Source organism: Rhincodon typus, chromosome 28 (genome assembly GCF_021869965.1).
Source record: "Rhincodon typus isolate 14 chromosome 28, sRhiTyp1.1, whole genome shotgun sequence".
Lineage (NCBI taxonomy): Eukaryota > Metazoa > Chordata > Chondrichthyes > Orectolobiformes > Rhincodontidae > Rhincodon > Rhincodon typus.
In genome coordinates this window covers 21,344,801-21,355,749 of record NC_063359.1, presented here as the reverse complement: position 1 = coordinate 21,355,749, position 10,949 = coordinate 21,344,801, and the positions used below count along the sequence as shown (strand labels likewise).

Here is a 10,949-nt window from a genome sequence, read left to right as displayed (position 1 = left end):
AGTTGAACAGCAAACACATGGAGTGACTCAGTATCCTATGGATTATGGATCTGTAGAAGCTTGCTTTTAACATGTCCGAGAGCAGACTTAGGAGATCTTAATCTTTTTTCTCCATGCTATTATATAACCAAAGACGGAAGAAGTGTGGAGTGAATTAAGTTAGAACTGGGGATGTAACCACCTCTTAATCTTGCATACTTCTGATTCACATATCAAGAATCATTCTTTGGATGCTGTTGCCTGGGCTGCAAGAACCTCTGTTTCATGTAGATTTTATAGACAACTAATGAACACCAAGCCCAATTTTTTTTTTGCAGAAATATATTTTATTCACAAAAATATCATATACATTCACAGGTATGAAAACAGTTCTGCACAATCTTTGCATATCAAAAAAAAACAAACTTTGGAATTAGACATTCCCTGCAGTTGCAAAAACCAAAGGCATTTCTTACTCATATAGGATACTATTTATATACTTTGAGGCAATTTATTTTGCGGGGGTGGGGGGGGGGGGGGTGTCTGATACTGAACAGACCTTTGGAAGACCAACATTAGATGGTGGTCTTTCCCACTGCACCTTGGTGGCAGCTGCCCTGAGCTTTAGTGACGTAGTCCTGGACCTAAGAACATGCCAGTCTTTAACACGCTGTCAAAGTCAACTCTTTACATCGGAAGCCCAATAAGTTTTGGCAGACCAAAGACCTTCTTTCACCAAGTTAATGGTCCTCCAGACACAGTCAAAGTTTGTCTTGGTGTGTGACTTGGGGAACAGTCCATAGAGCACAGAGTACTGCATCACAAAGCTGTTTAGGATGAACCTTGACAAAAACCACTGCATCTCTCTCCAAACCCCCTTTGCAAAGGCACATTCTAGAAGGAAATGAGAGAGTTTCTTCACTAGTACAGCTGCTTTGAGGGCAACATGTGGTGGTGCCCAGAGACTGGGCATTCATGAAGTATCTGATGGATAGTGCCTTTCTCACCACCAGCCAAGTCTTACTGCTTGTTGGAAAGTTCTGGCAATCAGGCATTCTGCAACATGACTTTGTTCAGGGAGCTACGTGATAGGATCCACCCTCTCTTTTCCCACAGGGTCTCAAGGACATTACATGCGAACCACTTCCTGATGAACTTTTGGCCAAAGGTGTTTTTCTTTGCAAATTTTTCCACAAAGGATAGGTGATACAGAACGGTCCAACTACTTGGAGCATTCAAGGCACTGAGGCTAGACACGTCCTTTGCAACACCAGGGTCAGGCAGAATCTCAGTACGTAGTGACACTTGGTGCTTGCATACAGAGGTGGCCATCAGAACGAGGACAGCATTGGGTCCATCTCCTCCCCCTTATCCAGAGCTTTGTACATGGTGTCCCTGCAGACATGGTCCATCTTTAACCTCAAGCTGAAGTGGAAGATGACTGCAAAAGGTGCAGATTGAGGAAATGGGCCAGAACTGCGCCACACGGAGAAACACCAAAAGTATCTCACACCTGATGATGGGATTTCACCCAGAATGGAGAAGGAGCAATGCTCCCATAAACCCAGTTTCTGTCTCACCATGGCAGAATGCTCTTCCCAAGATTTTGCACATGCCCCCACCCCTCCAAATCATGTTCCCAGCATCTTGAGGCCATTTAAAACAGATTTATAAAAGATTTTGATTGAAATACTTTTCTAACACTTGAACACTTGTCAAAATTCTTACAGGAAATTGTATTCATCCTCAGGAACCACATGGATATGCACCAGGAAACCACACAAATATCTTGAATCCATGATTCCATTATTTTGCAAATATTAAGTTGCTAACAGCTCAGTGGATAAACGAAGGCAGAAGTAAAAAGGCGTGAATCTACTAGACTATGGTGTCTATGCCCATAGAGCTAAAGGGTAAGGAATCCTGACTTGAGAAATACAACCAAACAGAATTAATCAAAGATAACAAGATGTGGAACTGGATGAGCACAGCAGGCCGGGCAGCATTAGAGGAGCAGGAAAGCTGACGTTTCGGGTCTTTTTTCTGAAGAAGGTTCCTGACCCGAAACGTCAGCTTTCCTGTTCTTCTGATGCTGCTTGGCCTGCTGCGTTCATCCAGTTCCACACCTTGTTGTCTCAGACTCCAGCATCGGCAGTTCCTACGATCTCGTAATTAATCAAAGTATGTTTGCAGTACTGAACTATCGTTCCAATGGTTATCTACGTTTACAGACAAGTTGAAGATTAATATGTAAATTGAATGCAGAACACAACCATTATTGCCCTTTGTTGAATTTAAAGGATTTGTCTTCTATGTGAAGTAATGAAATGGGACTATTTTTACACAACAGACACCCTACACCTACTGGTATTCCTGTCAAAGTCCGCGGAGCTCCAAAAAGCCAACTTTTAAAATTTAGGAGTCCAGCCATCCTCCAGTGGATAAGACCTGTCCTATTTGTTTGCTATGGCCTTACCTCCATATCAAACCTATTCCCGAGGTGGTAGTGGGGGGAAGGAAGACCCAACTTGGTCCGGACCCTCCGTACTGCAGCATCCTATTTAAACTAGAGTTTCCTTCTTCTACTCGGTGGCCTGCTTGGTTTCCCGCCGTTAGCCTCGAACCACCAGTCTTCCATGTGTCTGTCTGTCTATCTATCTATCTATCTTTTCTCTCTCTCTCTCCCGGTTGTTAGGTTCTCCGGACCACCTCGAGTAGGGCTGCACCCCACTCCGAACTCGTGAAGGCCCGGTCTCCAAGGAGAGGGGCGGTACGGACCAATGAGAGGCGGCGGTGCTGCCCCACGTGAGCGGCGGTTGGTGCCGGCGCTCGGAGTGAGGGCTGAGTCCCCGCACTGGAGGACGTGCTAGGTCAGCTCACTTAGATCCCTATTCATGGGTTTAAATTGATTCTTATCTGCCGTGCAGTGAATGAATTTACATTCTTGGGACACCCGGCACCGGTCACCGATTTGATTGTGGTGAGTTTCATCTCAGTATTTTTTTGTCTTTGTTTTAATTACCGACCTGCTCGGAGCGTCAGTGCTTTTTTTTCCTCTCCATCTCTCGCGTGGTAGAGTCGGGGTCCAGGTCCCCCTACACGCTGCGAAATAGTGAGCCCATTCCCTTGGGCCTTTTTGGGCATGCGCAGATACGTCCAACATTGCTTCCTGCCATAAATTGAGCCCCGTAGGACATTGATTTTTGTAGTGTGTGAATATTTCGATGAAATTTTTAAATAAAACTTTGATTTAATTAGAGAAGGTCGCTAGTTTAGCAAGGGAAACTTGGTCATAATTAAGTAGGTACTCGGGTTGGATAGGAGTTTTTCTTTGTTCATGCACTTTTGTGGTTAGGTAATTTTAAAATAATTGTGTCTGAAGGGTTCCTGACTTTGTATTTTTCATTAGCAACTGATGACCTTTGACATGGAAAGTGGGTGTTTAAAAGTGTTCTTGTAGCTATCTGAAGATCAGAAATTACAAGGATATGGGCGTTTTTGTAAAGTGTTGCCGCCTTAAATTGTGGCTTTGTTTCATAATGAATTGATTTAATGAAATTGTTTTGACATTGTCGAATAAATAGATCTTTGGTGTTACATAAGATGAAGGTTTTTACCCCATTTGACTGCCCCGGGTTTTGAGCCTTTTGTTTATTTGTTCTAAGTATGAATGACTTGTTACGATTAAAAAATAGTCTGAGGTTTCCCGATTGCAATGCCCCTTGGTGATCCCTGCCTCTCGTGCGAGGGCCAATTTATGCCACCTTGCTATCAGAAAACATTTGAACGTAAAGCGCACAAATCTTTGTCTTCTTCTCGCACTCTATTGCTGTTGTACGGGAAGAAGTATACGAACGTGGATTCCTCCCACGCAGGACGACTTGATTTGTAATTCTTATAAGATTGGACATTCCCTCTCTGTAAGACCAGTTTTTTTTTTAAAATGCCGTTTCAATCGTGTGATTAACTTGCAAGTTAGCGAAAGTGAGCACCGTGTTTGGTTTGCTGAGGTCCACTATTTGGCAGGCTTATCGCTGAAGGTGTATTGTTCGACGTGAGCACTTTAAAACAAATCGACGTCTTCTGATGGAAGAAAAAGGTTTTCTTTTGCAAATAGTAAGCAATATGTCCGGTCCAGATCGTTTCAAATTTTGTTTCTTTTGTTTTCTTTTTTGCGGAGATTTCGGTTTGACGCATTGTCCTTGACCCAAATTTACTTTCTATTTATTTGGTGAGAGTCATTGTTTTCAGTGTATAAAGTCAAATGTGTACAAAACTCAACGACATTTCGTACACGATTTAAAGCGGTAAGAAGTGTCAGCCGGAATTCTATAAATTCTCTTCTGTTGCTATGCAGAGTATATAAATATGCATTGCAAAACCGGTCCGCCTGGTTAAAATTTCTAGAGCCTTCCAAGTAAGCCAAGCAATATTATTTGTAAATGTAGACCTGTATAAAATTGGTATGTTCTTTCAGCTTTGCAAAACTGCAGTAAGTTTAGAATATGCAATACTGCAAAATACCTACGGTGTCTTGAGCAGAATATTTATAGCATGTATGTAAGTGAATCGTTTACCGCGTCGGGTGCACACTATACTGACTTCTCCAGATCTCTTTATGATTTGCTAAACTTGCGTACGTCTCTTAGGAACCTCTGAGATTATGGTGACTGCTTTTCCTGTGCTTAAGGCGTCGAAGCTTAGGCCATCTACAAATATTACACCCTCACTTTAAGAACTATATCATATGTTTAAAAAAGACCCTAATATAGGAATGAGCTTTCTCTGAATTGACTGCAAAATTAGATTCGTATTAGATGGTGAATTATGCATTTTGAAACTTAAATACATTCTAAGTTGGAAAAAACTAGCTGGATGATATGTTCTGAGATGTAGTAGTCTAAAACTTTCAGGTGTGATTTTTATGTTGTAAAATAACCGTATTTGTTTTCTGCAAATTGGAATCTTGATCAGCTGTTAAATGAACTGATGATAACTATACATAGGAGAGAGTTTATCTAATTTTCCAGCAGTTTGGAACTTATTGAATCAGTGTGACATTCATATTATGGCACCCTGTGTGTTCTGGTTTAGCACTATGGTGCATTGTTATAAGAAATTTGCTTTTTAGGCATTAAGCAGACTGGCTTCATCTTACAGTTGTTGTGCTACAGGAGACTTGCTTCACAGCAAAGCAATAAGGTTACCTGTTAATAGTTGACATGCAGAAGTTGATCCTATGCTTGTGATTAGGTCCATGTTAACTAACTACAGGAGTAGACCATACAGCTCAGCCATTCAGTAAGCTTGTGTCAGACCTTGTACATCTGTTGTAGTTTCCTGTCTTGGCTCTATATCCCTTATTTCCTTTAGTGCCTAAAATCTATCTATTTGAATCTTGAATATACTGTTTTGCATATTCAAAGCTGTCTCAGATAGGGAACACTCAAGATTCACAAACTCAGAATAATGAGATTCTTTTCATTTCGGCCCTAAATGGCCTATCCCTTTCTTTTGAGTTAATAATATAGAATTCTAGAATCTCCAACCAGGGTAAATATCCTCTCGGCATCTGTCTGTCGAGCTGTTCTTCTTGCTCTTTGGGCTCTAACTCCACCAACCCACTCTTTCCACCCAGCTCCTCTAATCTTCTGCATATAAATCGACATTTCCTAGCTATCATCAGTCCTGAGGAGGGGTCACTCGACCCAAAACGTTAACTCCGATTTTCTCTCCACAGATGCTGCCAGACCTGCTGAGCTTTTACTGCAATTTTTGTTTTTGCATCCACAGTTTTGTTGGTTTTGCTGTCTCAGCATCTACCCTGTCAATCCTTTGAAACATATAAAATGGTTAATGAGCTCACCTTGCATTCTAAACTTGAGAGAATGTAGGCCCATTCTACTTAATTTATGCTTTTAGGATATCCCTCTCATCCAAGGTTTTAATCTGGTAAACCGTAATCCCAGCAAATATGCCCTTTATTTGGATAAGGAGACCGAAACAGTGTATAGATTCTTCAGTTTGATCTAATCAAATCCTAATATAATCGCAATGAGACATCCTTACATTTATATTCCAGCTGCTTTTGTAATGAAGACTAGCATATAATTTCCTTTCCCAATTGTTAGCTGCACTTGCCTTTTTATGATTTTGTTTATTTTCTGATTACCATCATTTACTAGCCTAGCCTTTTCTTCCTACCAACATGAATAATTTTGTACTTCTGCCATCTGATTATTTCTTCTACTGCCACCTTGTCCAATGACTTAACTGGCCTCTAACCTTCTACACTCTCTTTGTCTTATTCCAACTTTTTCTCTACCTACTCGCTGCCTTATTTATCATCACCAAACTTGAATGTCTTACAGTTGATTAGTCACTGATATCATAAATTGTTTAAGTCTAAGTACTAATCCTTATGGCAGTTTGCTAGCAACACCCTATGAAAGTGACTCATCGCTCCTCCACAAATTGATTTTGCAGTGCATGAGGCTGGTGAACATGTGGAATTCTGTACCACAAAGGGTTATGAGGCTAAATTATTGAATATATTTTAGAAGGAAACACGTTTTTAGAAGATAAAGATACCAAGGATTATAGTTTTGAGACACAGGATCAGATGTGACAGTGTTAAATGGCAGATTGGCCGAATGGCCGCCTGCTTGTGTTTCTGTGTTTGCGCAAATTTTGTGCATTAATCTGTGGGGCACCTTTTGTTGAATGACTTACGAAGATCCACATGTGCTATATCCACTTGTACCCCTGAGCCTCTTAGCTGATTCTTTTGAGAATGTATCAAACACAATTTCTTAGTCATAAAGCTGTGACTTTGCCAAACTGTATTGCAATTTCTACAAGTTTTTGATGCTATTTCCTTATTGATAGATTCGCTCAAACTCCATACTTCTGATGGCAGATTAACTGAGCTGTCGTTCTCTGGTTTCTGTCATCCTTCATTCTCGAGGCCATTTCAGAATCCAGTTAATTCTGGAAAATCAACACAATGCATCTACTGTAATCTGGAGTCACCGCTTTTTAAAAATCCCAGCAGGTAGGACATTGGGTCCAGAGGTTTCTTAGATTCAGTCCCATTACTTTCTCAAGCAGTTTTTCTTTACTGGACGTAGTTCAATTCCTTGCTGATTGGACACTTGGTTTCTTTATTTTTCAATGAGCTTCTCAAATTTTTTTTTCATTTGATGTGACTGGTGCTGATTAGGTCAGTATTTATTTCTCGCCCCTAGTTCTGTTTTGTCAGACAGCTTCTTGAATGACAGTAGTTGGAGTTCTATAGATACGCCAACAGTGTTGTTTGAATTGGAGTTCCAGGCATTCAACTTAACAACAGTGAAGAAATGGGGATTATAGTTTCAAGTTAGGGTGGTGTGTGATGTGGAGGCATTTTGCAGCAGGTGATGTTCGAACTTATTTGCTGCCCCTGCCCTTTTTTTTTTGGTGGTAAAGGTTGCAGGTTTGGAGGATGTTGTTGAATTAGTTTGATGTGCTGCTGCAGTGCATGTTGCAGATGGTACACTCTCTTGTCACTCTGCTTTGATGGAGGAAGTGAATGTTGAAGATCATAGATTATAGAATCCCTACAGTGTGGAAACAGGACCTTCAGCCCAACAAGTCCACACCGGCCCTCAGAGCATCCTACCCAGACCCATCCCCCTATAACCCACCTAATCTACACATCTCTGAACACTACGGGCAATTTAGCATGGCCAATCCACCTAACCTGCACATCTTTGGACTATGGGAAGAAACCGGATCACTCGGAGGAAACCCATGCAGACATGGGGAGAACGTGCAAACTCCACACAGTCAGTCACCGAGGGGTGGAATCGAACCCGGGTCCCTGGTGCTGTGAGGCAGCAGTGCTAACCACTGAGCCACTGTGCCGCCCCATCTATGAGATACAAGTGAAATATATAATGGAATACTCATGGTAAATGGAGTGTCAGCTGAGTGGACTGTCTTGCCTGGGCTTGTAACAAACCTTTTGTACTTGAGCTGTGTTCATCCAGGCAAATGGAGAGTATTCCATCATATATTTCAGTTGTATCTCATAGATGGTAGAAAGTTTGGAGGACTGAAGTGAGTTACGCGCTGCAGAGTTCTCTGCTGACCTGCTCATGTAGCCATAATATTTAAATAGATGACGCTTTCAGTTTCTGGCCAATGGTAACCCTCAGTGTTGTTAGTGGTGATTCAGTGATGGTAACGCCTTTGAATGCCAAGGGAAGATGTGAAGACAAATTGTTTGTTTTTTTTTAATTGTTTAACATTTCTGCCATTACCTTTATTCCCCATAATTATTTTTCTTGTCTCTGTCTGTAAAGGATTTCATTTTTTTCCATCGTTGTAATAGTTGTTGAATGTGTTTTTATATATCTTAGCGATTTGCACTTGTTTGCTTCCCCTTTATTAATTTACTTCTAAAAACCTAATTTCTCAGGTTAGAGCTTATTTTTTTGGAGATATTATAAGCCTCTCTTAATCAAATGCTATCCTTAATTTCTCTAATTAGCCACTCGTACTATGTTTCCAATAGAGATTTTATTTCTCAAGGGAACGTGCATTTAGAATTATGAATTACTTCTTTAAATGTGTGCCATTACTATCTACCAGCATATCCCCTAAGCATATTTTGCCATACATTTGAAACAAGTTGCCCTTCATACCTTTTGTAAACGGTGTTGTTTAATTTTGGGTAATCTAACTTCGGATTTAATCATGCCACTTGAAAATTTTAATATGAAATTTATCATATGATCTCTGTATCTTGAGCTCCTTTATTCTAAGATTACTGAAGAATGCTGTCTCTTTCCACGGTGCTCGATCTAAAATCACCAGTTCCTGAGCAGGTTCCTCAACATTGTTTAAGAAAACTGCTTTACATAACTCATTCCTCCAAATAATATTTGAAATTTGATTAGCCCAGTTTAAATGATTACCAAAGCTCCCTTGAAGAATTATCAAATTACTTCTTTTTACAAAGTTTGTTTTGGGCATATGGTATCAGTAAAAAGTAACTTTTATCTTTTAAGCGACTTGTATGTGGGTTGAAGGACCTTTTCTCTGTGCTATAGATCTGAATGATTCAATACAAGATGGTAAACCTTAATGGGCTTGGGCGCACAATTCCTAATTGTGGGCAAGGATTGTACAATTTAAATAAGACTTGATTACTTGAAAAAACTTAAGGTGGATTTTTTTTTTCTTTTAGTTCATCAATCTGCATTCACTTGTATAAAGGATGAGGCTTTTTTATGCACTTGCTTGAATAAAATGGTTTTCTTAATTCATGCAATGTGCACGTCACTTGCATGGGCAGCATTTATTGCCTATCCCTAATTGGCCTTAAATTTGATGAGAGCTGTTCCTTGAATCCCTGTGGTCTGTGCGTTGTAGATATACTCTGCTATTCTGATATTAGCTTGCATTTCAATATTTTGCCTCGTTTTGCATTTTTCTTTTGCAATATATTATGTTATGGAACAGACCAAATCCCCTCAATATATATTAAGAAGATACCCTAGACCCTACCTTTAAAATAAGAAAAAGTTAAGTGTAAGATGTTGCATTCCAGATTCAATTCGATTGGTCAAACTACTCGACTTGAAGCAAACACACACTTTTTTAATACTACAGTTAAAATAGACAAAAGAATTGGCTTAACACATAACTCTATTTTATTAAGCATTTCAATATATAGTAACTACTATGTTCTAATATCGTAACGTCCCATAAACATACCCTTGGCAAAGACAAATTCAGTAATATAGATTGTCTCACGTGCAATTCTTGACCTTGCCAATTTAGGCTACTTCTGTTGTTCCAACTTTTAAAACAAAATTCCAAGGCCTCTCAAGCTGTTTATTTTATTGGCAAAGAGCGGACCGCTTGGCACCTCTGTCTCAACCTTTCATCATATTTTTAAAAAAAAGTACAGAATATACATCTTAAAGCCATAGTATTGTCATAGTATTAGCCAAATAAATTTAAAAGGAATAAACAACATAATTTAGAATTAAATAATTCATGACCCTGATGACTGAGGAAATAGACTTCCTAGTGTGGTTCTGATTCTTGTAGCAGAGATGGCAGAAATTCTGTTCCTGGCTGGTTGTGGTAAGGGTAGTATGGTTTACTTGCTTCTTTGGAGTAAGAAGGGAGGTGGGGGGAATTCCTTTGAGGAACTGCTTCTCATTTATCTCTTAGAAGCTTGGTGTGAATAGATATTTTAATTTTGTTAAAAGCTTGCCTTTGCTGCTATACCTTCTTCAAAAACAAAACCTCTTAGAGGCTGATACTTCAATAATGGCTGTGGATACAATGCATTAGGAGTTATTGCCTGTGCAAAAGGCACAAAGGGAGAAATCAAATGCCAACTTTATAGAAGGAATTTTAAAAAGTGCTGAAACACATTTGGGTGGATGGTAGAGATGCATGACTGATAAGAAATCTGTATATGGGACAAATAACAGCAACAAGACAGTAGATCCAGAGTGAGAACCATGTGCACTGGAAAAGGTTTTTTGACAAGGTGGTTGTTTATGATTGATCCTCTTCAATGTCGATGCAGAAACAGTGATCAAAACGTCATCTGAAGATACATTTAAGATTAGAGATTGGAGAGGTGAATGATAACATCAGTTAGATTTGCAGATGACAAGAGTACTTGTAGCAAGAATAACAGGATTACAAGAACTAATTGGTAGATTTGAGAATGAAAGTGATCATTGACTAAACCAAAATGTTACATATCTGAATTACCAAAACAAAATTGTGATCTTCCTAGAAAGAACTGGAGCAGGTGTAGGAATTCAAGTATTTAGGAAGCAAAATATTTGCAGATGGAGGGTGCAACAAAGAAGTGGAAGAAAAGGATAGCAATGGTAAGGCTGCATTTTCAAGAAGAGATGATGACTCACTGACTGAGTTCGATTTTTGAACCGGTAAGG

At 39.7% G+C, this 10,949-nt stretch overlaps 1 protein-coding gene across 1 annotated transcript in view; it reads left to right on the top strand.

The window, feature by feature from the left end:
- Positions 1-2,775: 2,775 nt before the first annotated feature.
- The window catches only part of LOC109928801 (spermatid perinuclear RNA binding protein), a 146,126-nt gene continuing 137,952 nt past the window's right edge, over positions 2,776-10,949 (top strand). The window contains exon 1 of the mRNA XM_048613370.1: positions 2,776-2,959. The gene's annotated coding sequence lies outside the window, so the exon portion shown is untranslated. The remainder of the gene's footprint in view (positions 2,960-10,949) is intronic.